The following is a 26,170-nucleotide window of genomic DNA, read 5'->3' on the forward strand; positions in this document are numbered from 1 at the left end:
TAATCTGCCACCCCCGCTATTGCTGACCCCTGCATATTATTTTTAACCCCTAATCTGCCGCTCCGTACACCGCCGCCACCTACATTATCCCTATGTACCCCTAATCTGCTGCCCCTAACACCGCCGACCCCTATATAATATTTATTAACCCCTAATCTGCCGCCCCCAACGTCGCCGCCACCTACCTACAATTATTAACCCCTAATCTGCCGACCGGACCTGAGCGCTACTATAATAAAGTTATTAACCCCTAATCCGCCTCACTCCCGCTTCAATAACCCTATAAGAAATAGTATTAACCCCTAATCTGCCCTCCCTAACATCGCAGACACCTAACTTCAAGTATTAACCCCTAATCTGCCGATCGGAGCTCACCGCTACTCTAATAAATTTTTTAACCCCTAAAGCTAAGTCTAACCCTAACACTAACACCCCCCTAAGTTAAATATAATTTAAATCTAACGAAATAAATTAACTCTTATTATATAAATTATTCCTATTTAAATCTAAATACTTACCTGTAAAATAAACCCTAATATAGCTACAATATAAATAATAATTATATTGTAGCTATTTTAGGATTAATATTTATTTTACAGGTAACTTTGTATTTATTTTAACCAGGTACAATAGCTATTAAATAGTTAAGAACTATTTAATAGCTAATATAGTTAAAATAATTACAAAATCACCTGTAAAATAAATCCTAACCTAAGTTACAATTAAACCTAACACTACGCTATCAATAAATTAATTAAATAAAATACCTACAATTATCTACAATTAAACCTAACACTACACTATCAATAAATTAATTAAATACAATATCTACAAATAAATACAATGAAATAAACTAACTAAAGTACAAAAAATAAAAAAGAACTAAGTTACAAAAAATAAAAAAATATTTGCAAACATTAGAAAAATATTACAACAATTTTAAACTAATTACACCTACTCTAAGCCCCCTAATAAAATAACAAAGCCCCCCAAAATAAATAAAATGCCCTACCCTATTCTAAATTAAAAAAGTTCAAAGCTCTTTTACCTTACCAGCCCTGAACAGGGCCCTTTGCGGGGCATGCCCCAAAGAATTCAGCTCTTTTGCCTGTAAAAAAAAACATACAATACCCCCCCCAACATTACAACCCACCACCCACATACCCCTAATCTAACCCAAACCCCCCTTAAATAAACCTAACACTAAGCCCCTGAAGATCTTCCTACCTTGTCTTCACCATGCCAGGTTCACCGATCGGTCCAGAGTCTTGATCCAAGCCCAAGCGGGGGGCTGAAGAGTGACGTCCATCCTCGGGCTGAAGTCTGGATCCAAGCGGCGGCTGAAGAAATCCATCATCGGGCTGAAGTCGGAAGTCCATCATCGGGATGAAGTCTTCTATCAAGCCGCATCTTCAATCTTCTTTCTTCTGGAGCGGAGCGGAGCCATCTTCTTTCCAACCGACGCGGATCCAACCTCTTCAACCGACGCCTACTCGCCGAATGAAGGTTCCTTTAAGGGACGTCATCCAAGATGGCGTCCCTCGAATTCCGATTGGCTGATAGGATTCTATCAGCCAATCGGAATTAAGGTAGGAAAATTCTGATTGGCTGATGGAATCATCCAATCAGAATCAAGTTCAATCCGATTGGCTGATCCAATCAGCCAATCAGATTGAGCTCGCATTCTATTGGCTGTTCCTATCAGCCAATAGAATGCGAGCTCAATCTGATTGGCTGATCCATCAGCCAATCGGATTGAACTTGATTCTGATTGGCTGATTCCATCAGCTTTAAATAGGAATAATTTATATAATAAGAGTTAATTTATTTCGTTAGATTTAAATTATATTTAACTTAGGGGGGTGTTAGTGTTAGGGTTAGACTTAGCTTTAGGGGTTAATAAATTTATTAGAATAGCGGTGAGCTCCGGTCGGCAGATTAGGGGTTAATGTTTGAAGTTAGGTGTCGGTGATGTTAGGGAGGGCAGATTAGGGGTTAATACTATTTCTTATAGGGTTATTGAGGCGGGAGTGAGGTGGATTAGGGGTTAATAACTTTATTATAGTAGCGGTGCGGTCCTCTCGGCAGATTAGGGGTTAATAAGTGTAGATAGGTGGCGGCGACATTGTGGGGGGCAGATTAGGGGTTAATAAATATAATATAGGGGTCGGCGGTGTTAGGGGCAGCAGATTAGGGGTACATAAGGATAACGTAGGTGCCGGCGCTTTGCGGTCAGCAGATTAGGGGTTAATTATTGTAGGTAGCTGGCGGCGACGTTGTGGGGGGCAGATTAGAGGTTAATAAATATAATATAGGGGTCGGCGGTGTTAGGGGCAGCAGATTAGGGGTACATAAGTATAACGTAGGTGGTGGTCGGCAGATTAGGGGATAAAAAAATTTAATCGAGTGGTGGCGATGTGGGGGGACCTCGGTTTAGGGGTACATAGGTAGTTTATGGGTGTTAGTGTACTGTAGAGCACAGTAGTTAAGAGCTTTATGAACCGGCGTTAGCCCAAAAAGCTCTTAACTACTGACTTTTTTCTGCGGCTGGAGTTTTGTGGTTAGAGTTCTAAATCTCACTCCAGCCACGACTCTAAATACCTGCGTTAGAAAGATCCCATTGAAAAGATAGGATACGCAATTGACGTAAGGGGATCTGCGGTATGGAAAAGTCGCGGCTGGAAAGTTAGCGTTAGACCCTTTAATGACTGACTCCAAATACCAGAGGGCGTTAAAAACCAGCGTTAGGACCCTCTAACGCTGGTTTTCACGGCTACCGCCCAACTCTAAATCTAGGCCTAGGTGAACATTAATCCATATAAAAAAATATGTAATCATCAGGTTTTACCTTATTGATGGCTGGAAGATGGTATGCTTGCTGCTATATGTCTGATGGTTTAATGTATGGGGTAATATTTCTAACTATTGTACTATATATACAATCACTATAATGTGATAAAGATAAATCATATTTTAGTTTTAGCTACTAGGGAACTTTCTTTGCTATATTTTACATTTTATATGCTCTATTGAGAAAAACAGAACCTGATTATACTTTTTTTGTATATAGATCTTGATTGATTTCCCGAGCCCTATGAAAATCTTGATTGTTTCATATGGCGGCCTCTCGGTGGTCGACTTGCGACTTCATTGGTGTTTCCGGCCACCTCTCCTCCTCCGTCCCGTCTGGCTCCCTGTGGGGAAAAAGATGACTGGGACTGGAGTGTTGTTCCACCCAGTGTACCTCTTGATGAGTCGCTTACATCGGATCATGCTGAACGAATTCTTCCATGACAATTCTGGCATCTGACGTCATTCCTGTAGCCTCAAGTATCGCGAGATTCCCATCTATACACATGACCGCTTAGATAGTCATCCCCATCACGGGAAAACTTTGTACGTTTGCGGTCCTCATTGGTTTTCCGGAATTTGTCTGTGATGGCATCGACCTGTGCCTTTAAAGTGGAAAAGTCGGTCGGAATAAGCTTTTCTTTAAGATCGTTTTCTAATGCTTTGATCTTTTCTTGATTAATTTGTATCTCTTTTTGGATACGCTGAATGCTTAGTATCCTAAGATCAAATGAGCATTTGTTAAGTATTTTTTCAAATGTAGAGCAATATTCCTTGTCCTCCATAAAAAGCGTAGGTCTCAAAGACACTCTGAGGCCTCTAGGGATTCTCCGTAATCTTTAGCATTCTGCTAGGGTAGAGGAATGAAGCTCCCCATTTATTTATTTTTTCTTTTCTCTCTCCCATTGTTTAGAATTTATTTCTGTATTCAGTATATATATATATATATATATATATATATATATATATATATATGACATTTATTCTCTCTTCCGTTATCTCTAATGTAAAACATAGCACATGTTCACTAACACATCTGAACGCTCCCAGAGAGAACTATATATATAATACAAAAATGCACAGCACTCACTGGATTTCAAATAGTGAAAATATCCTTTAATTCGAATTTAAGGATGTTTCCACTATTTAAAATCCAGTGAGTGCTGTCCGTTTTTGTAATATTTGTAATTGCTGGACTGAACCCTGGGTGTTGGTACTATTGGGAAGTGTGAGTGTGGGCCCCACAGGACTTTCATATATATATATATATATATATATATATATATATATATATATATATATATTTATATATATATACATATATATGTGTATATATATATATATATATATATTATTATTATAGACATATTTATTCTCTCTTCGGTTATCACTAATGTAAAACATAGCACATGTTCACTATCACATCTAAACGTGCGTCTTTACTTTATGCTCCCAGATAGAACTGTATATATATATATATATATATATATATATATATATATATATATATATATATATATACTGTTATATTATATATATATATATATATATATATATATATAAATATATATATATATATATATATATATACAGGGAGTGCAGAATTATTAGGCAAATGAGTATTTTGACCACATCATCCTCTTTATGCATGTTGTCTTACTCCAAGCTGTATAGGCTCGAAAGCCTACTACCAATTAAGCATATTAGGTGATGTGCATCTCTGTAATGAGAAGTGGTGTGGTCTAATGACATCAACACCCTATATCAGGTGTGCATAATTATTAGGAAACTTCCTTTCCTTTGGCAAAATGGGTCAAAAGAAGGACTTGACAGGCTCAGAAAAGTCAAAAATAGTGAGATATCTTGCAGAGGGATGCAGCACTCTTAAAATTGCAAAGCTTCTGAAGCGTGATCATCGAACAATCAAGCGTTTCATTCAAAATTGTCAACAGGGTCGCAAGAAGCGTGTGGAAAAACCAAGGCGCAAAATAACTGCCCATGAACTGAGAAAAGTCAAGCGTGCAGCTGCCAAGATGCCACTTGCCACCAGTTTGGCCATATTTCAGAGCTGCAACATCACTGGAGTGCCCAAAAGCACAAGGTGTGCAATACTCAGAGACATGGCCAAGGTAAGAAAGGCTGAAAGACGACTACCACTGAACAAGACACACAAGCTGAAACGTCAAGACTGGGCCAAAAAATATCTCAAGACTGATTTTTCTAAGGTTTTATGGACTGATGAAATTAGAGTGAGTCTTGATGGGCCAGATGGATGGGCCCGTGGCTGGATTGGTAAAGGGCAGAGAGTTCCAGTCCGACTCAGACGCCAGCAAGGTGGAGGTGGAGTACTGGTTTGGGCTGGTATCATCAAAGATGAGCTTGTGGGGCCTTTTCGGGTTGAGGATGGAGTCAAGCTCAACTCCCAGTCCTACTGCCAGTTTCTGGAAGACACCTTCTTCAAGCACTGGTACAGGAAGAAGTCTGCATCCTTCAAGAAAAACATGATTTTCATGCAGGACAATGCTCCATCACACTCGTCCAAGTACTCCACAGCGTGGCTGGCAAGAAAGGGTATAAAAGAAGAAAATCTAATGACATGGCCTCCTTGTTCACCTGATCTGAACCCCATTGAGAACCTGTGGTCCATCATCAAATGTGAGATTTACAAGGAGGGAAAACAGTACACCTCTCTGAACAGTGTCTGGGAGGCTGTGGTTGCTGCTGCACGCAATGTTGATGGTGAACAGATCAAAACACTGACAGAATCCATGGATGGCAGGCTTTTGAGTGTCCTTGCAAAGAAAGGTGGCTATATTGGTCACTGATTTGTTTTTGTTTTGTTTTTGAATGTCAGAAATGTATATTTGTGAATGTTGAGATGTTATATTGGTTTCACTGGTAAAAATAAATAATTGAAATGGGTATATATTTGTTTTTTGTTAAGTTGCCTAATAATTATGCACAGTAATAGTCACCTGCACACACAGATATCCCCCTAAAATAGCTAAAACTAAAAACAAACTAAAAACTACTTCCAAAACTATTCAGCTTTGATATTAATGAGTTTTTTGGGTTCATTGAGAACATGGTTGTTGTTCAATAATAAAATTAATCCTCAAAAATACAACTTGCCTAATAATTCTGCACTCCCTGTATATGTTTTATATATATATATATATATATATCACACATTTATTCTCTTTTCGGTTATCTCTAATGTAAAACATAGCACATGTTCACTAACACATCTGAGCGTGCGTCTTTACGCTCCCAGAGAGAACAATCTAAACTATTCATATCCCTGAATGTGTATTCAGCATAAAACTCACATAATTGATATGCACCTTGAAAATTACATATTTATATTTTAAATAATTTTCTGCTATTCATATGCTCTGCAGTGCTTCTTATGAATCCCCTATGCATTTATAATGCTGCTGATATAATGCATATTATTTTACTGTGTCTCCAAAAAAAAAAAAAGGTTATAATCTCATTTTTCTCATTTTTTCACTCACTAGAATATAAATTAGAAAAGCTGAGAGCAAAATTGCTCACTTCTCCATGCTATTAATTTACTGCTATAAGTTACACATTGTCACAAACATGTTGTTTTGTATTATGAATTCAGCTAAAATTATATTAATACTGTATCAGGCAGATTCTAATTTATGTCTCCATTATCCTCCCAAACATCATTTTCTATTCTGTTTTACATTAGGGAGTCAGAATGAACTGCATGGAGTTTCACCAGAGGGGCTAAATTTCCCAGTGAGGGGCAGTACAGCCTTATGCCCCCCTGGTGACAATCTCTCAAGTCTCTGTGACAGATGACAGGTATTGATGAACCTCAGAAATAGGGAGAGCCAAGGGAGATTTGTGTATGTGTGTGTCTGTAGTGTATGGGTGAAAGTCTAGTGTATGTTAGTGCATGCTTGTGTGATTCTGTGTGTGCTTGTTTGTGTGTATACATGTGTGATTGTGTGTATGTGTGTTTATGTGTGTCTCTATGTGTGTGTATACATGTGTAGTTGTGTGCATGTTAGAGCTTTTGTTTGCTTGTATTTGTGTATACATGTGTGATTGTGTGTATGTGTCTGTTTATGTGTATTTCTATGTGTGTGTATTCATGTGTAGTTGTGTGCATGTTAGAGCTTTTGTTTGCTTGTATTTGTGTATACATGTGTGATTGTGTGTATGTGTCTGTTTATGTGTATTTCTATGTGTGTGTATACATGTGTAGTTGTGTGCACGTTAGAGCTTTTGTTTGATTGTATGTGTGTATACATGTGTGATTGTGTGTATGTGTGTTTATGTGTGTTTGTGTACATGTGTGTTTATGTGTGTGTATTCATGTGTGATTGTGTGTATGTGTCTGTTTATGTGTGTTTCTATCTGTGTGTATACATGTGTAGTTGTGTGCATGTTAGAGCTTCTGTTTGCTTGTATTTGTGTATACATGTGTGATTGTGTGTATGTGTGTTTATGTGTGTCTCTATGTGTGTGTATACGTGTGTGATTGTGTGTATGTGTCTGTTTATGTGTGTCTCTATGTGTGTGTATACATGTGTGATTGTGTGTATGTGTCTGTTTATGTGTGTCTTTATGTGTGTGTATACGTGTGTGATTGTGTGTATGTGTCTGTTTATGTGTGTCTCTATGTGTGTGTATACATGTGTGATTGTGTGTATGTGTCTGTTTATGTGTGTCTCTATGTGTGTGTATACGTGTGTGATTGTGTGTATGTGTCTGTTTATGTGTGTCTCTATGTGTGTGTATACATGTGTGATTGTGTGTATGTGTCTGTTTATGTGTGTCTCTATGTGTGTGTATACATGTGATTGTGTGTATGTGTGTATACATGTGTGTTTGTGTGTATGTGTGTTTATGTGTGTTTCTATGTGTGTGTGTATACATGTGTAGTTGTGTGCATGTTAGAGCTTTTGTTTGCTTGTATGTGTGTATACATGTGTGATTGTGTGTATTTGTTTACATGTGTGCTTGTAAGTGTGTGTACACATGTGTAGTTGTATGTATGAATGAGTGTTTTTGTATGTTTGTGTACATGTGTGTATGCGTATGTCACTATGTCGCGATTCACATATGGGAATGTGTGTAATATATGTGAGTATGCGTGCTACTATATAGCTGTGTATGTACATGCATAAGTTTGTTTTTTCTATGTCAACGTCCATGTAATTGAATTTTGTGAGTTTATTGTTGCCTGCATATGTGTAAGGTATAAAATCTAGATAACAGCTGAATGTTTCACTTCTATAAATATAGACCTATAATTTAATGTTATAATCTAGGATGATTTGACTATTTACAGTTGTGAAGATTCAAAGAACCATTTTTAATAAGCAACATATCTTAGGTACTAGTATTTAACTGGGTGATACTGGGTCATATACAATGTGCAGGGGCGTAAGCCCGAGGGTCTCTATAGGGGCCCATTTAGCCCTACATTTAGTAGTCGTGTTACTATTGAAATTTGGATTTGCCTTTACAAATATGGTGTCAGAATTTCCTAAATGACTGGAGCCACAGAGTTGCTGTACATAAAAACATGTTGCCATATTTTTATAGGAAGTGACATATAACTGAGGCAGAAGGATGGCTCACAGTCACAAAGCGGCATCTCCTCTTACTCCTATGTGTTACTCAGCTTCTGGTGACTGCAAACACCCCTGATGTATCTTCTATAGTTTTATATGGCAGGATACAATGTATTTGTTTGATTTTGCAGAAGAAGTTAATTCTGTTCATATTTTTAAAAATATCTCAGAGCATGAACAGTTTTGAACATTCTAGAACCTTCTGTGAAAGTCAAGTCACAGGCTGCACCAGCCAAATTAGTAATTATTGTGCTGAGCATAATTAAATCTCCAGAGGACGAGCTTCATTACTGCTCAGAACTCGAAAGGCTGACCTGCGGGCAGCTATACTAGCATCCACATTTGTGTTCATAATAGCGTTGCTGTAAGCCGGCCAATTCAAAGGGATATTAAACTCAATTCTCATGAAAAAATATTGTGAGACATATTTTTTAATGAAAAAAGTTAAAGGAATGTAGGGTCAAATTTGAAATGTATTTGTAAATCTCATTTCAATGCAGATGCATGTAGCTTTATATGCGCCTATAAATACTAAAGCCTGTCACTGATAATGTTTAGTAGAACCCTTTTTTGCTAGCAAATATGTATTGAAAAAATAATTCAAGAACTAACTGACATTTTATATCAGTGATATCACATCTAGGGGTAATTTGACAACCATATGATATCTAGAGGGTCATGTGACAAGCATATAATATCTAGACGACCTTGTGAAAACCATGTGATATGTAGAGGGTCATGTGACAATCATCTCATATCTACAGGGTCATGTGACAATCATATAATATCTAGAGAGTCATGTTACAACCGTATATTTAGAAGGCCATGCAACAACCATATGATGTGTATAGGGTCATGTGACAATCATTATATGTTCTGGGCTATATGACTACCATATGATATCTAGAGGGTCATGTGACAAACATAGGAAATATAGATGGTCATGTGATAGTCATATGATTTCTAGAGGGTCATGTGACAACCATTTGATATCTAGAGGGTCATATGACAACCATACATCTAGACGACAGTCATATGACAACCATTTGATATCTAGAGGGTCATATGACAACCATACATCTAGACGACAGTCATATGACAACCATATGATATGTAGAGGGTTTTGTGACAACCGTATCATGTCTAGGGGTCATGTGACTATATCTAGATGCTCATGTGACAACCTTATCAAATGTGTTGGTATCTAGAGGGTTATGTGACTATCATATGAAAATATGAAGATTATTGATTTACTTTGGTAGAGAAAAGGGTGCAGGTCGTTGACCATCAAACGTGAGATCAATTCTGTCATGTTAATAATTCTAAAACAGAGCTTTCCAAACTTTTCATGTTGGTGACACACTTTTTAGACCTACATCATTTTGCGACACAGTAATTCAGTTGTACTAGCAAACAGGAGGTTAAATTAACTTGTTTGAGATACGGACACATACATAAATGATATAATAACAAACGTCTAGATTTAGAGTTTTGCGGCCAAAGGGGTGCGTTAGCTACGCGTGCTTTTTTTCCCCCGCACCTTTTAAATACCGCTGGTATTTAGAGTTAACAGAATGGCTGGCTTTCTGTGCGTTAGGCTCCAAAAAGGGAGCGTAGAGCATAATTTAACGCCACTGCAACTCTAGATACCAGCGGTGCTTACGGACGCGGCCAGTCTCAAAAACGTGCTTGTGCACGATTCCCCCATAGAAAACAATGGGGCTGTTTGAGCTGAAAAAAAACCTAACACCTGCAAAAAAGCTGCGTTCAGCTCCTAACGCAGCCCCATTGTTTCCTATGGGGAAACACTTCCTACGTCTGCACCTAACACTCTAACATGTACCCCGAGTCTAAACACCCCTAACCTTACACTTATTAACCCCTAATCTGCCGCCCCCGCTATCGCTGACCCCTGCATATTATTTTTAACCCCTAATCTGCCGCTCCGTACACCCCCGCCACCTACATTATCCCTATGTACCCCTAATCTGCTGCCCCTAACACCGCCGACCCCTATATTATATTTATTAACCCCTAATCTGCCGCCCCCAACGTCGCCTCCACCTAACTACACTTATTAACCCCTAATCTGCCGACCGGACCTGAGCGCTACTATAATAAATGTATTAACCCCTAATCCGCCTCAATCCCGCCTCAATAACCCAATAAGAAATAGTATTAACCCCTAATCTGCCCTCCCTAACATTGCCGACACCTAACTTCAAGTATTAACCCCTAATCTGCCGATAGGAGCTCACCGCTACTCTAATACATTTTTTAACCCCTAAAGCTAATTCTAACCCTAACCCTAACACCCCCCTAAATTAAATATAATTTTATTCTAACGAAATAAATTAACTCTTATTAAATAACTTATTCCTATTTAAAGCTAAATACTTACCTGTAAAATAAACCCTAATATAGCTACAATATAAATTATAATTATATTGTAGCTATTTTAGGATTAATATTTATTTTACAGGCAACTTTGTAATTATTTTAACCAGGTACAATAGCTATTAAATAGTTAATAACTATTTAATAGTTACCTAGTTAAAATAATTACAAAATTACCTGTAAAATAAATCCTAACCTAAGTTACAATTAAACCTAACACTACACTATCAATAAATTAATTAAATAAAATACATACAATTATCTACAATTAAACCTAACACTACACTATCAATAAATAAATTAAATACAATTCCTACAAATAAATACAATTAAATAAACTAACTAAAGTACAAAAAAATAAAAAAGAACTAAGTTATAAAAAATAAAAAAATAATTACAAACATAAGAAAAATCTTACAACAATTTTAAACTAATTACACCTACTCTAAGCCCCCTAATAAAATAACAAAGCCCCCCAAAATAAAAAAATGCCCTACCCTATTCTAAATTAAAAAAGTTCAAAGCTCTTTTACCTTACCAGCCCTGAAAAGGGCCATTTGCGGGGCATGCCCCAAAGAATTCAGCTCTTTTGCCTGTAAAACAAACATACAATACCCCCTCCCCAACATTAAAACCCACCACGCACATAGCCCTAATCTAACCCAAACCCCCCTTAAATAAACCTAACACTAAGCCCCTGAAGATCTTCCTACCTTATCTTCACCTCGCCGGGTATCACCGATCGGTCCTGGCTCCGAAATCTTCATCCAACCCAAGCGGGGGCTAGACATCCATCATCTGGCGGCTGAAGAGGTCCAGAAGAGGCTCCAAAGTCTTCATCCTATACGGGAAGAAGAGACAATCCGGACCGGCAACCATCTTGATCCAAGCGGCATCTTCTATCTTCATCCGATGACGACCGGCTCCATCTTGAAGACCTCCACCGCGGACCCATCTTCTTCTTCCGACGACTTCCCGACGAATGACGGTTCCTTTAAGGGACGTCATCCAAGATGGCGTCCCTCGAATTCCGATTGGCTGATAGGATTCTATCAGCCAATCGGAATTAAGGTAGGAAAATTCGGATCAGCCAATCGGATTGAACTTGATTCTGATTGGCTGATTCCATCAGCCAATCAGAATTTTCCTACCTTAATTCCGATTGGCTGATAGAATCCTATCAGCCAATCGGAATTCGAGGGACGCCATCTTGGATGACGTCCCTTAAAGGAACCGTCATTCGTCGGGAAGTCATCGGAAGAAGAAGATGGGTCCGCGGTGGAGGTCTAGGCCTAAATGTATTTACAAGTAACAGTATGTATGTGCAAGAATAAAAAAAAGTTTAATAACACCAATAGCTACTTACTATTTTAATGTAATGTATGAGTTTGATGGGATGAACACAGTTTCTGAATATTTGGTGGAATATTAAAGACACTCGCATTTCATCATCAAGCATTTTTAAGCTTCCACTTCCTATCCTTATATCAAGAGCAGGAGCAGCAATGCACTACTGGGAGCTAGCTGCAAAAAACAAACACTTTGACTTCTGACTTCAGCTCAGCATTTACGCTGCTGCCCTCAGAGCTCAACCATGTGATATGCGTGGCAGGCGGAAATTTGGAAACCCCCCCCCAAAAAAAAAGTTTAAAAAAATGTAAATTCGGAAAAAAATTGTGCTGAAGCAGGGACACACCTACACACTGCCGCCGACACACTAATGTGTCACGACGACACACAGTTTGGAAAGCACTGTTCTAAAGGATATGTTTCCTATATTTCATGTTAAGGGTCTCATGAGTGTATGAATTTACATTTTAAAATTTTGGAAGAGAAAAAAAACACAGTTCAGCTCCATCCCCTTTTATTACTATAAAATTGACATTTAATGAACTGCCAACTTACAATTTTAAACTGATTTTAAAAAATGGTTTCTATGTAGTAACACATCAAATAATCCATATGTAAACTACGTTTTGCTGTACAATTACTAGATTTCTCACAATGGAAATTCTCATCACTAAAAAGATAGTGAAACTGATATGGCTGAAAGGTGCATCCAAGATGAAAGAAAGTGCTTTTAAAATAAAAACTCTCTGCAATGTTTACACATTAAAATACAATTTAGTGACATTGAACACCCATGAAACTTTAATAAACAACCCCAAACAAATTTACTATTATACCTACGGTAGCTGTGGAGATGTGGGGATATTATACATGTACACTATATACAATGTTTTAGTTATATGTATTTTATGGTATAACACTATAATATGTATTTTAATTATTGTCATGATTTTAAAAATCATGTATTTTGTTTTTGGCGTGCTTTTTTCAATTTTTTTAGAAAGATGATATTGTGTTCATAAAATTAATATTTCATAGGACACAGTAACTGCGACATTCTAGTTTTAGTTATTTATTGACGATACAATTCTCATTGTTCTGAACTAATCATATTGCGGTCATAATGCTATAAGTGTAACTTATTCAGAAATAAGTATTGGCAATAAATAAATAATCTGTTGACTCATGTAAGTTATATTGACATGTAATACTGTCTAAGGCGGTTGTTTATATTAAACCTACAATGTATAGTAAAACGCCTCTTTGCAAGACTATCTTCAAACACTGACTACCTTCAAACACGGATCCCTTTTTAAAATATTGCCATTACCACAATGCTTTTATCACCAGGGCCTAAGTGTAAACAACAATTTTTGATATCATTTAGACAATATTTACATGACCTAATACAGCTTATACATGCAACATAACTGAGATCATCATGCCCTACCGCAAATCATGTCTGCCAGACCTTGCTGTGAGAGGACAGCATACGCAGCAATGCTTGTACAATGCCGTCCCCTGTTCGATGACGCACAATCAACCATTAGCAGAGCCTGACAATCATCCTGATCGGATCGGAAAGATTTGTGGAAGACAGTTTAAGGAACAGCGGTCTTAAGACCGATGCTACTTAACTATCGTTCAGATGAGCCTGAAACAACGGGCCTCCAAAGCATCAATCGCTACTTGGTAAATGGAGCCCCATGATTGGCTGGTGGGTATATAAATATATATATATCGAAAAGAAAGTAAATGCTCCAAACGCAAAGAAAAATCCAAAAATTTTATTTGTAATCCACTTGGGATAAAAAGAACCCATGGGGTTCCAAGGTAACACATAAAAGAACAGATGTACTTAGGTTGACATGTTTGGGCGAACTGTCGTAATCATAGCTGTTTCAATATACCTGTGTTACTTATTTAAAAGCAAACCTTAGATTTCATTGGTGCTAAGATTAACCAATACCTGTGTTAGATAAGTGTGTATCTAACACACAATGCTATTTTACTTTGCCTTTGGAGGATTTACTTTCTTTTCGATAACTACATTTGGACCAGGGACCTGAGGCAAAGGGAGCTCATAATCCCTCTCTCCTAACAGTGGATGTTCCACTCCATAGCTGAACAATAGTGATTGGCTTAGGTCGATCATGTGATCGGACACAAAAAAACAAAATTATACAGTGGTGTCATTGTGTGGGTGTATTATTTTGCAGATCACCCATTAATATTTTGGTGGGTGATCTGTGAAGTGATGCGCTTGGATGGTGATATTATTAGCACTTTTTCACCCCCCTTGGGTATTTCAATTTCATTTTCATTTTCTTTATTGTATATGACAAGGTTTATGGAGTCTAAGGATGTTTTTAATATGTTATAAACATATAATATATCTCCATTATTAGTATCCTCTTCCATGGACATAGTCCATCATTTATGACACTTAAATATGAAATCATGGGATATGTAGATATGCCTTTTTTCTAGTTAAGACCAGCATAGTCTAAATCCCTATTGTTTCAATTTACTTTGCTAAACATATTCTTGTATTGTTTGTTTATGACTAAGTATGGATTGGTTTGTAGGTTGATTAGGGGGATCTTTCAAATGTATTATATTTTTTATATTACAGTTTTGTTTATGTATGTCCTTATATTTTGCTTGGCTTGTTATTATTACTATTCATATTTAAGTGTTTATTCTTATGCATCTACAGATTATGTTACACCATATCTAAGTTATCCACTTGTGTATATGTATACTTAGGGTTATAGTGTTTATCCCTTTAAATGTAACAAGCTGTTATCGCCCTGCGTGGCAATGATTTCTTTTGCTGTATACCTTTAAACCTTGCTGGTTCTAAATAAATATTTTTTTAAAAAAAGTTGTTTCAATTACACTTGCTTTTAGCCAATGAGGTTATCTCACCGTTCTTAAATAGGGCACACAGTTGTAGCCCATTATGTCTATGATTACTGTCTATTGACCGAAACTGGTCAGACAAGCCACTTTGTTTTGGATGCAGCTGTCCGTTTTCTGGATTTTACTCTTTGAATAAAGTTTGATTTTTAGCCTCAAATTTTTGGACTTTTTGTTCACCTTTTTTACACCTGGAATAGTAGTCAATTATTAATATTATTATTGGTTATTTGTAGAGCGCCAACAGATTCCGCAGCGCTATAAACAAAGGCAGAGTACAACAAAACAATTATAGTAGGGATCAAATGAGTAGAGGGCCCTGACAAGAGTCCCACTGTTGTAGTCAGCTCTTAAGAAGGTGATCTACAAATAGCTGGACTCTTAGGCATACATGCTAATGGGGGTTCAGGGGATAGCAATGGGGAACAGTAGAGTCTTTAGGGAGCACTTGAAGCTTTCAAAACTAGGGGAGAGTCTAGTGGAGCGAGGCAGAGAGTTCCACAAGATGGGAGCAAGTCCGGAGAAGTAAACGGGAGTGTAATGAGGTAACAAGAGAGGAGGAGAGTAGGAGATCATGAGCAGAGCGAAGGGGATGGGAGGGAGAGTATCTGGAGACAAGGTCTGAGATATAGGGGGGAGCAGTGCAGCTGAGGGCTTTGTATGTCAGAGTGAGAGTTTAATCCTAGAGGCAAGAGGAAGCCAGTGAAGGGATTGGCAGAGAGGTGCAGTAGATGAAGAGCGACGTGTAAGGAAGATGAGCCTTGCAGTGGCTTCAACAAATCTGTGATAGGGTGTAGTATGTGGATAAATCTGGAAGGAACCTGCCCAGATAATCCACAAGGCCCAAAATTTGTCTCAGCTTGTGTACATCAGAAGGACTTTTCATCTGTTCAATAGCAAGGATTTTATCAGGGTTCAGCTTGATGCCATCTCCATTGATGATATGCCCAAAGTAACATAACTCAGATTTTTTAAAATGGCATTTCTCTTTATTTTATTTCAGCCCAGACTCTCTAATGGTCTGCAGCACACAGCTCAATCACTGATTGTGTTCTTCCAATGTCATCCATGACGACTGCCATGACCCTTAGGAGGGAACTCATCTCTCTTTGAAAGATTTCAGGAGCAGAGGATAACCAAAGGGGAGTCTGTAGAAGCAAAACTGACCTACCGGTGTAATGAAGGTAGTCAGTTTGCGGCACTGTGGATCTAGAGGTATCTGACAGAAGCCAATGGAAGCATCCAGTGTAGAGAAGAACTTCACCCCAGTCAGTTTCACAGCTATGTCTTTAAGTGTCGGCAGCACACTTAACCGCCTCATTCAGCTTTTCAAATCTACGCAGATGCGTACCTTCCCGTTTTTCTTCGCAACAGGCATAATGGGACACACCAGTCAGTTGCTTTAACAACCTCCTCAATAACTCCCATATTCTTCATACGCAGAAGTTCCTTCTCCACTTGAGGCATGAGCGAGAACAGAATTCTATGAAGAGTGGTAATGCTGTATGGGACTGCATCACTTTTAAGGGATATATGGACTGGGTTGCAATTGAGTAGGCCCAATACACCAAACATGTCTTCTGAAATCTCATTCACTCTTGCGACAAGGCCCAAACCCCAGACTGCTTTCCCGCTCAATAGGTTGTTAACACACTGACCTCTAATCACATGCACCCACATGGTGAATTTCCTCTGGCAAGAAATTTCCCCGCACAATCGATGCAGCCACCAGGACTATGAACTTTCGTTGTAACTTTCGCCAGCTGAAGCTGTTGAGGCAGTTTTATGAATGCTGCAAGGGACATTGCAGTGATGTCTGCTCCCGTGTCAATCTTGAAGGCAGCCTTGGCTCCCATTACAGTAAGGGTAACCCACCAATCTTCGTCTGAACCAGAACGTTCAACAACAGAACCTACAAAGGACACTTCTTGACCCTCCTGGTCACTATCTACCTGCATCTCCTTAATGTATTCAGTTTTACACGCCATTTCAAAATGGCCCATTCAGTTACACTTTCTACATCTTTTATCTTTAGCGGGGCATATGACATTCTGATAATGGGTACGGTTACACTACGTGCAGCAAGTCTGCTGCACCCATCCAATCTGGGCCTATCTGTTGCCCTTGCTCTACCGCTTACACTGTGCCTTTCACCTGCAGCTCTCCTGAACTACTGCACTTCATCCACAATACTCTCAGACCTCAGATCAGCACTTTGCTTTTTCACCAGTTCACTCTAGTGGGCCATCCTAATAGCCCCATCTAACGTTTATTCAGCCTCCAACTGTAGCTTTAGTGAGACCTCAGCATCTGCAATTCCTAATAACTATTCTCTCTCTGGTTTGCTCTTCTTTAGCAACACCAAACTCACAGAATTCAGCTAGTTCATACAGGCTGCGCACAAATGACTCCACAGATTCTCCCACACGCTGAGCACGTTTGTGAAAACAAAGTGAGCACTGAGTTTGTTCATAACTATTTCAAAGTAAAATTGTTCCCCTTCTTAAAATGTAAAAGCATTAAACACAGGCTCCATATCTTTCCCCATAGAGAATTAACTTGTACTTCACCACTCTCCTTGTCCAGTTTGGAAGCAATCCTGAAGCGTTGAAACCACTGATGCCATGTGGGCCAAGCTGCAGGCTGAGAGAAATCAAAAGGCTTAGATGGGGTAAACTTCAACATCGTCATTACTCAGGAAACAGAAGCGCAGGCAAATACTTCTGACACCATGTCATGAGATGCAGGACACAGCATAGAAGGTACAACGCTATTTTATTGCAGAGCATAGAAGTATACAGCTTATACAACACATCTAACTTAGTAACTGCAACATAGACTATAACGGTTATAAGCCACACCCCTGTGACATCACCTCCCACTCTCATCACACAAACTAAACTCTGCCTAGGGAAAGAAATAAATGAAAAATAAAATAAAACAATATATTGAACGTCAGTTTGCAATCACTAGTGTTAATATATATATATACTTGACAATATAAAACTTAATATCCATCTGATTTTAATATGGCTTGTTAAACAATCACATTAGCCATTACTAGTGAGATTATTGTCTTAGAAACTAGAATTTCTCCATAAATGGCATCTCTATAAAACACTTTTATATGTTTTGTCAAATTGGCTGGATTGCATATCTTAAAATGGATTTAATGTCTTTCATTTTGCTGACGGTCTTAATAATCATTTCTAAGACAATAATCTTCTGTTTGAATATTATAATTGCTAAAATATGCTGCTTAGAGAACATGCAAATGTGCCATTTACTGGATGATCCACTTCATATTAGACAGTGAGTTTAATTCTCCGTCAGTAACAATCCGTTGCACTCAGTTTAAGGTCACTTCTGCAGAATATATCAGATTTCGCCTTCTGCAAAGAAACTGTACAAAAAAAATCAATAATATTTCATTTGAGTTTTTAACACGCACTTGACAAACATATCTTATATTTATTTGGAGTTATGAGACACTGATTAAACTTTCTAGGTCTATGTATTGCATGTTAATGTACAGTGACCAAGATTATGAGTGTAGCGCAATACTGCACTTTCGTGAGTGAGATATTTGCACTTCACTCAGTAATACCAGCACACAGAAATGTGCGCTGGCATTACAAGTCAGGCACAATGCGATTACGACCTTGCGTTCACATTGCCCGGAAGCATTGTGCTCACGAGTGCGCGCTTCCATAAATGCTGTGAGACATGGTAAACCATCTAGCACAGTGCAGGAGGAAAATCGTACAGTATTGGGCTGCAAAATAAAAATATAAATGTATATGAATATATAGATATATGTATATGTTTATATGTGTATATAAGCATTTCCTTGTGAAATGCTTGTGCAATGCTGCCCCCTGCAGATTTGCGGCCAATCAACCCGATCATATGCGATTGGCGGATAAGTTAAGGAGCAGCGGTCTTAAGACCGCTGCTTCTTTACTTATGTTTCCGGCGAGCTTGAAGGCTCGTGCGGAAACAGCTGCATATAGCAGCATTCTGCCCTATATGTCACCCTCGTCAAGTGAATCCTTTTCCATTTATACAGATGACCCTAGATATGAGGTATCATGAAAGGCTAATTGCAGAATATTCACATTACTCATCAACAAGAACAGATTCTTTTTTTATTTCCCAGAGAATCCTGTTTAGGATGTTAAATTACCAAGTACACTGGGGGTTGTGTAACCTCATCACACATTTTTAATCTATTTTTTTAATGTTAATTAAAAGTATTTAAAAAATTCTTCCCCTTACCAAAATTAGCACTTTTATCCACCCCCAGTGTTGAACAAGGAACACACAGAGCCAATAATCTGTGCATATGCAGTGCAGACACTTTACAGTCAGAGGCTAGATACGTATACTGCAAGAAAAGCACTTAGTTAAAACAATATCCTGGGTCAGTACAGCTGCAGAATATTTCCCTTTATAATTTCCCTTGAAGAATAAAGATACAATGTAGATGCATTTTGATCCCATGTCCACAAATAGTAAAACAGTTGTATATAGTGAGAAATAGCTTAACCTAATGGTTACCAGAGGCAGCTACACTGCATTATGTAATGTCTTGTAGCATTATCCGGCTACTGCAGGGTTAACAGTCACATTGTGCTACATTCTACTGCTCAGAGTATGAGGCCTATTTATCAAGCTGTCAACTGTGCTGCATTCGCCGGCACCAATTCACCTGACATCGCCTAACATTGCTGCCGCTGATCTGAATACGCACTCCATATTTAATAAAAAAAAGCTGTCAAAAAGCCGTGCACCAAGTACAGGGCGATGAGCAGCGGACTGTTGTTAATTAACAGTCATCGATCTCGCTGCTATTCGGCTATTTCTCAGCTTTACTTGTATACTGTCACTAAGCACCGCCACTATACTAAAATGTTTAACCCCTATCCCGCCGCTCCCGGAGCCCACCGCCACTAAATAAAGTTATTAATCACAAAACCGCTGCTCCAGGAGCCCACCGCAACTCTAATAAATGTATTAACCCCTATCCCTCCGCTCCCGGAGCCCACCGCCACCTACATTATGTTATTAACTCCTAATCTGCTGCCCCCTACACCGCCGCCACCTACATTATGTTATTAACCCCTAATCTGCTGCCCCCTACACCGCCGCCACCTACATTATGTTATTAACCCTTATCCCGCCGCTCCCGCAGCCCACCGCAACTAAATAAAGTTATTAACCCCTAAACCGCCAGCCCCCCACATCGCCATACACTAAATTAACCTATTAACCCCTAAACCTAACAACTCTCTAACTTTATATTAAATATTAACTCATCCCTGTCTTATAATAAATTTAAACTTACCTTTAAAATGACATTAAACTATATTAAATTAATAATTAATCTACCCTAACTTTTATACTAAAATTACATTAAACTACTAATTAAATTAACTATATTATATATTTAAACACCTAACCCTAATTAAATCATTAAAATTTACACTAAAAAATTACTAAATTACAAAAAATAACAAACACTAAGTTACACAAAAAAATAAACACTAAGTTACAAAAAATAAAAAATAAATTATCAAAGATTTAAACTAATTACACCTAATCTAAGGGCCCTATGAAAATAACCGCCCCCCCCCCAAAATAAAAAAAAACCCTAACCTACAATAAACTACAAATAGCACTTAAAAGGGCCTTTTGCGTGAAATTGCCCCAAAGAAATCAGCTCTTTTACCTGTAAATAAAAAATACAAATACCCCCCAACAGTAAAACCCACCACCCACACAACCCCCCAAATAAAAACCTAATCTAAAAAAAACTAAGATCCCCATTGCCCTGAAAAGAGCATTTGGGTGGGCATTGCCCTTAAAATGGCATTTAGCTCTATTGCAGCCCAAACCCTAATCTAAAACTAAAACCCACCCAATACACCCTTAAACAATCCTAACACTAACCACTGAAGATTCACTTACAGTTTTGAAGATCCGACATCCAACCTCCAAGAAGCCAGCAGAAGTCTTCATCCAAGCGGCCCAAGTCTTCATCCAAGCCCGCAGAAGTCTTCACCCAGATGGCATCTTCTATCTTCATCCATCTGGCGCAGAGCGGTTCCATCTTCAAGACATCTGACGCGGAGCATCCTCTTCTTACGACGTCTTCTTCAGAATGAAGGTTCCTTTAAATGACGTCATCCAAGATGGCGTACCTTAGATTCCGATTGACTGATAGAATTTGAATTAAGGTTGAAAAAATCCTATTGGCTGTTGCAATCAGCCAATAGGATTGAACTTCAATCCTATTGGCTGATCCAATCAGCAAAAAGGATTGAGCTCGCATTCTATTGGCAGTTCCAATCAGCCAATAGAAAGCCAGCTCAATCCTATTGGCTGATTGCAACAGCCAATAGGATTTTTTCAACCTTAATTCCGATTGGCTGATAGAATTCTATCAGTCAATCGGAATCTAAGGGACGCCATCTTGGATGACATCATTTAAAAGAACCTTCATTCCGAAGAAGCCGTCGGATGTCTTGAAGATGGAGCCGCTCCATGCAGGATGGATGAAGATAGAAGATGCCGTCTGGGTGAAGACTTCTGCAGGCTTGGAGGAAGACTTCAGCCGCTTGGATGAAGACTTCTGCCGGCTTCTTGGAGGATGGATGTCGGATCTTCAAAACTGTAAGTGAATCTTCTGGGGTTAGTGTTAGGATTTTTTAAGGATTTATTGGGTGGGTTTTAGTTTTAGATTAGGTTTTGGGCTGCAATAGAGCTAAATGCCCTTTTAAGGGCAATGCCCATCCAAATGCCCTTTTCAGGGCAATGGGGAGCTTAGGTTTTTTTAGATTAGGTTTTTATTTGGGGGGTTGGTTGTGTGGGTGGGGGATTTTACTGTTGGGGGGGTATTTGTATTTTTTATTTACAGGTAAAAGAGCTGATTTCTTTGGGGCAATGCCCCGCAAAAGGCCCTTTTAAGGGCTATTTTTAGTTTATATTTAGTTTATATTTTCATAGGGCCCTTAGATTAGTTGTAATTAGTTTAAATCTTTGATAATTTGTTTTTTATTTTTTGTAACTTAGTGTTTATTTTTTTGTGTAACTTAGTGTTTGGTATTTTTTGTAACTTAGTATTTAGTTTTTTGCAACTTTGTAATTTTGTAGTGTAGATTTTAATTATTTGAGTAGGGTTAGGTGTTTAAATATATAATATAGTTAATTTAATTTGTAGTTTATTGTAATTTTAGTATAAACGTTAGGGTAGATTAATTATTCATTTAATATAGTTTATTGTAATTTTAGTATAAAAGTTAGGGTAGATTAATTATCAATTTAATATAGTTTATTGTAATTTTAGTATAATAGTTAGGGTAGATTAAATTTAATTAGTAGTTTAAAATAGTTTAATTTAAATCTAAATGTAAGTTTAAATTTATTATAAGATAGGGAGGAGTTAATATTTAATATAAAGTTAGCGTGTTGTTAGGTTTAGGGGTTAATAGTTTAATTTAGTTTATGGCGATGTGGGGGGCTGGCAGTTTAGGGGTTAATAGGTTTAGTAAGTGCTAGTGATGTTGGAGGCCAGGTGTTTAGGGGTTAATACATTTATTTAGTTGCGGTGGGGTCCGGGAGCAGCGGGATAGGGTTGAATAACTTTATGTAGGTGTTGGCGGTGTCGGGACAGCAGATTAGGGGTTAAAAAGTATAATGCAGAGGGCGGCGGTGTAGGGGGCGGCAGATTAGGGGTGTTTAGACTCAGGGTACATGTTAGGGTGTTAGGTGTAAACTTAACATTTTTTTCTCCCATAGGAATCAATGGGATATCGGGCAGCACCGAACATAAGCTTTCGCTGCTTTCAGACTCCCATTGATTCCTATGGCATCCGCCGCCTCCAGGGCGGCGGATTGAAAACCAGGTACGCTGGGCCGGAATAGTAGCGAGTGTACCTGGTAGTTATTTGATAACTTGCAAAAGTAGTCAGATAGTGCTGAATTTGCATTCGTAACATCTGTAATGACGTAAGCATCGATCTGTGTCGGACTGAAACCGGCGGATTGAATATTACGTCACAAAATTCTACTTTTGCCGGTCTGTAGGCTTTGATAAATAAGGATAATCAAGCTCTCCACAATTACGCTGCGGAATTCCAGCATATTTGGGGTTGACGGCTTGATAAATAGGCCCCTATATCTGCAAAAATCTCATGGTAAGAACTCCATATCAGCTCTTTTCTATTTGCGATTTACCACCTGGGCAGCTTCTTTTAGCCCAATAATGCTTTTCATAGAGAAGAACTTCCCTGAAGTAAATCAGCCTGATGCCACCTAACAAGGTCAGTCTAGCCCGAAATGCCAGGCATTTACTCTCTGTATAAGGAACATCACAACCCCAGACGATCATTTCGGGCCTTCATTGGGCCGCGTCAGTGAAGTGCAGCCATATTCCGCTAAGCACATTGGGCAAAGAGTCCACGTCTAGTTTCCCCTTTTATTCTTAGGGAGACTATATCAATACAGAAAGAGAAGTGCACTCCCAGGAATTAACACCAGCTCAATAACTTGTTAGCTTGTTCTATGGTGATTTACCAGCTGGGGCAACTTCTTTAGCCCAATAATACTCTTCATAGAGGAGAACTCTACTGAAGTATATCAGTCTGATCAGCCAAAGAAGGTCAGTCCATCCCCGAAATAGCAGGCAATCCCTCTCTGACAACCCCAGACCATCGTTTCGGCTAAAAGAGGGGGTAACTCACCATAAGCGACTGAGCTGTTGTTTGTTCCTGGTTTTTCTCTCTCTTTCTTTTTCTCTTTTTCTGTCTCTCTCTGTCTCTCTTTCTTTGCTCTATTTCTTTGCTTCTTTCTCTTTCTCGTTCTTTCTCTCTCTCTTCTCTCCATCTCTTTGTTTGTTTGTTTGTTTCTTTCTTTATCTCTCTCTCTCTCTTTCTTAATTTATCTCTATCTATCATTCTCTCTTTCTCTCACACTCTTGCTTTCTTTCTTTCTCTCTCTCTTTCTTTCTCTCTCTTTCTTTTTCATTCCTACCACATTAACTCTCTCTTTATTCTTTTCTTTTACAATTTTTGAAGAACACAGACACATTAGTACTAGCTTGCCATCTGGTGGACATAGATGTGTATTTGACGGAACACAATAAAAAGTATCTGCACAGCTAATATATTAAAGGGACACTGAATCCAAAAAAATTCTTTCATGATTCAGATAGAGCATAAGATTTTAAGCAACTTTCTAATTTATTCCTACTATTAATTTTTCTCCGTTCTCTGGCTATCTTTATTTTAAAAGCAGGAATGTAAAGCTTAGCAGTCAGCCCATTTTAGGTTCAGCACCATGGATAGCGCTTGCTTATTGGAGGCTTACATTTACCCACCAATAAGCAAGCATAACCCAGGCTCTCAACCAAAAATGGGTCGGCTCCTATGCATCACATTCCTGCTTTTTAAATAAAAATAGAAAGAGAACGAAGAAAAATTGATAATAGGAGGAAATTATAAAGTTGCTAAAAAGTGCATGTTCTATCTGAATCATGAAAAGAAAAAAATTGGGTTTAGTGTCCCTTTAATTAAAATAGAGAATTAATGTTAATATATTGGGGTATACTGTGGTGTAGCAACTGTTTTTTTAAGCTTTGCTGATGCTGCTTTAGAACATTTTTTTATTTCCTAAGCTTGGTGCCAGGTGTTATTTTTTGGGGGGCAGTGCAGTTGGGACTAACTTGCTGTAGAGGGGTCTGGGAGGTAAAACCTTTTTATTTGTTCCCTGATAAGAAAACAGCAGTTAAATAATTTAATATTTATTATCTTACGGCTAGATTTTGAGTTTTGTCGGTAACGACCCGTGTAGCTAACGCTGGCTTTTTTCTGGCCGCACCTTTAAAATAACTCTGGTATTGAGAGTCCACAGAATGGCTGCGTTAGGCTCCAAAAAAGGAGCGTAGAGCATATTTAACGCAACTTCAACTCTCGATACCAGAGTTGCTTACGGACGCGGCCAGCCTCAAAAACGTGCTCGTGCATGATTCCCCCATAGGAAACAATGGGGCTGTTTGAGCTGAAAAAAAACACCTGCAAAGAAGCCACGTTCAGCTCCTAACGCAGCCCCATTGTTTCCAATGGTGAAACACTTCCTACGTCTACACCTAACACTCTAACATGTACCCCGAGTCTAAACACCCCTAACCTTACACTTATTAACCCCTAATCTGCCGCCCCCGCTATCGCTGACCCCTGTATATTATTTTTAACCCCTATTTTTAACCCCTAATCTTCCGCTCCGTAAACCGCCGCTACTTACATTATCCCTATGTACCGCTAATCTGCTGCCCCTAACACCGCCGACCCCTATATTATATTTATTAACCCCTAATCTGCCCCCCACAACGTCGCCTCCACCTGCCTACACTTATTAACCCCTAATCTGCCGAGCGGACCGCACCGCTATTATTATAAAGTTATTAACCCCTAATCCGCCTCACTAACCCTATAATAAATAGTATTAACCCCTAATCTGCCCTCCCTAACATCGCAGACACCTAACTTCAATTATTAACCCCTAATCTGCCGACTGGAGCTCACCGCTATTCTAATAAATGTATTAACCCCTAAAGCTAAGTCTAACCCTAACACTAACACCCCCCTAAATTAAATATAATTTTAATCTAAAGAAATTAATTAACTCTTCTTAAATAAATTATTCCTATTTAAAGCTAAATACTTACCTGTAAAATAAATCCTAATATAGCTACAATATAAATTATAATGATATTATAGCTATTTTAGGATTAATATTTATTTTACAGGTAACTTTGTATTTATTTTAACCAGGTACAATAGCTATTAAATAGTTAAGAACTATTTAATAGCTAAAATAGTTAAAATAATTACAAATTTACCTGTAAAATAAATCCTAACCTAAGTTACAATTAAACCTAACACTACACTATCAATAAATAAATTAAATAAAATACCTATAATTATCTACAATTAAACCTAACACTACACTATCAATAAATAAATTAAATACAA

This window comes from Bombina bombina, chromosome 8 (genome assembly GCF_027579735.1).
Source record: "Bombina bombina isolate aBomBom1 chromosome 8, aBomBom1.pri, whole genome shotgun sequence".
NCBI classification, from domain to species: Eukaryota; Metazoa; Chordata; class Amphibia; order Anura; family Bombinatoridae; genus Bombina; species Bombina bombina.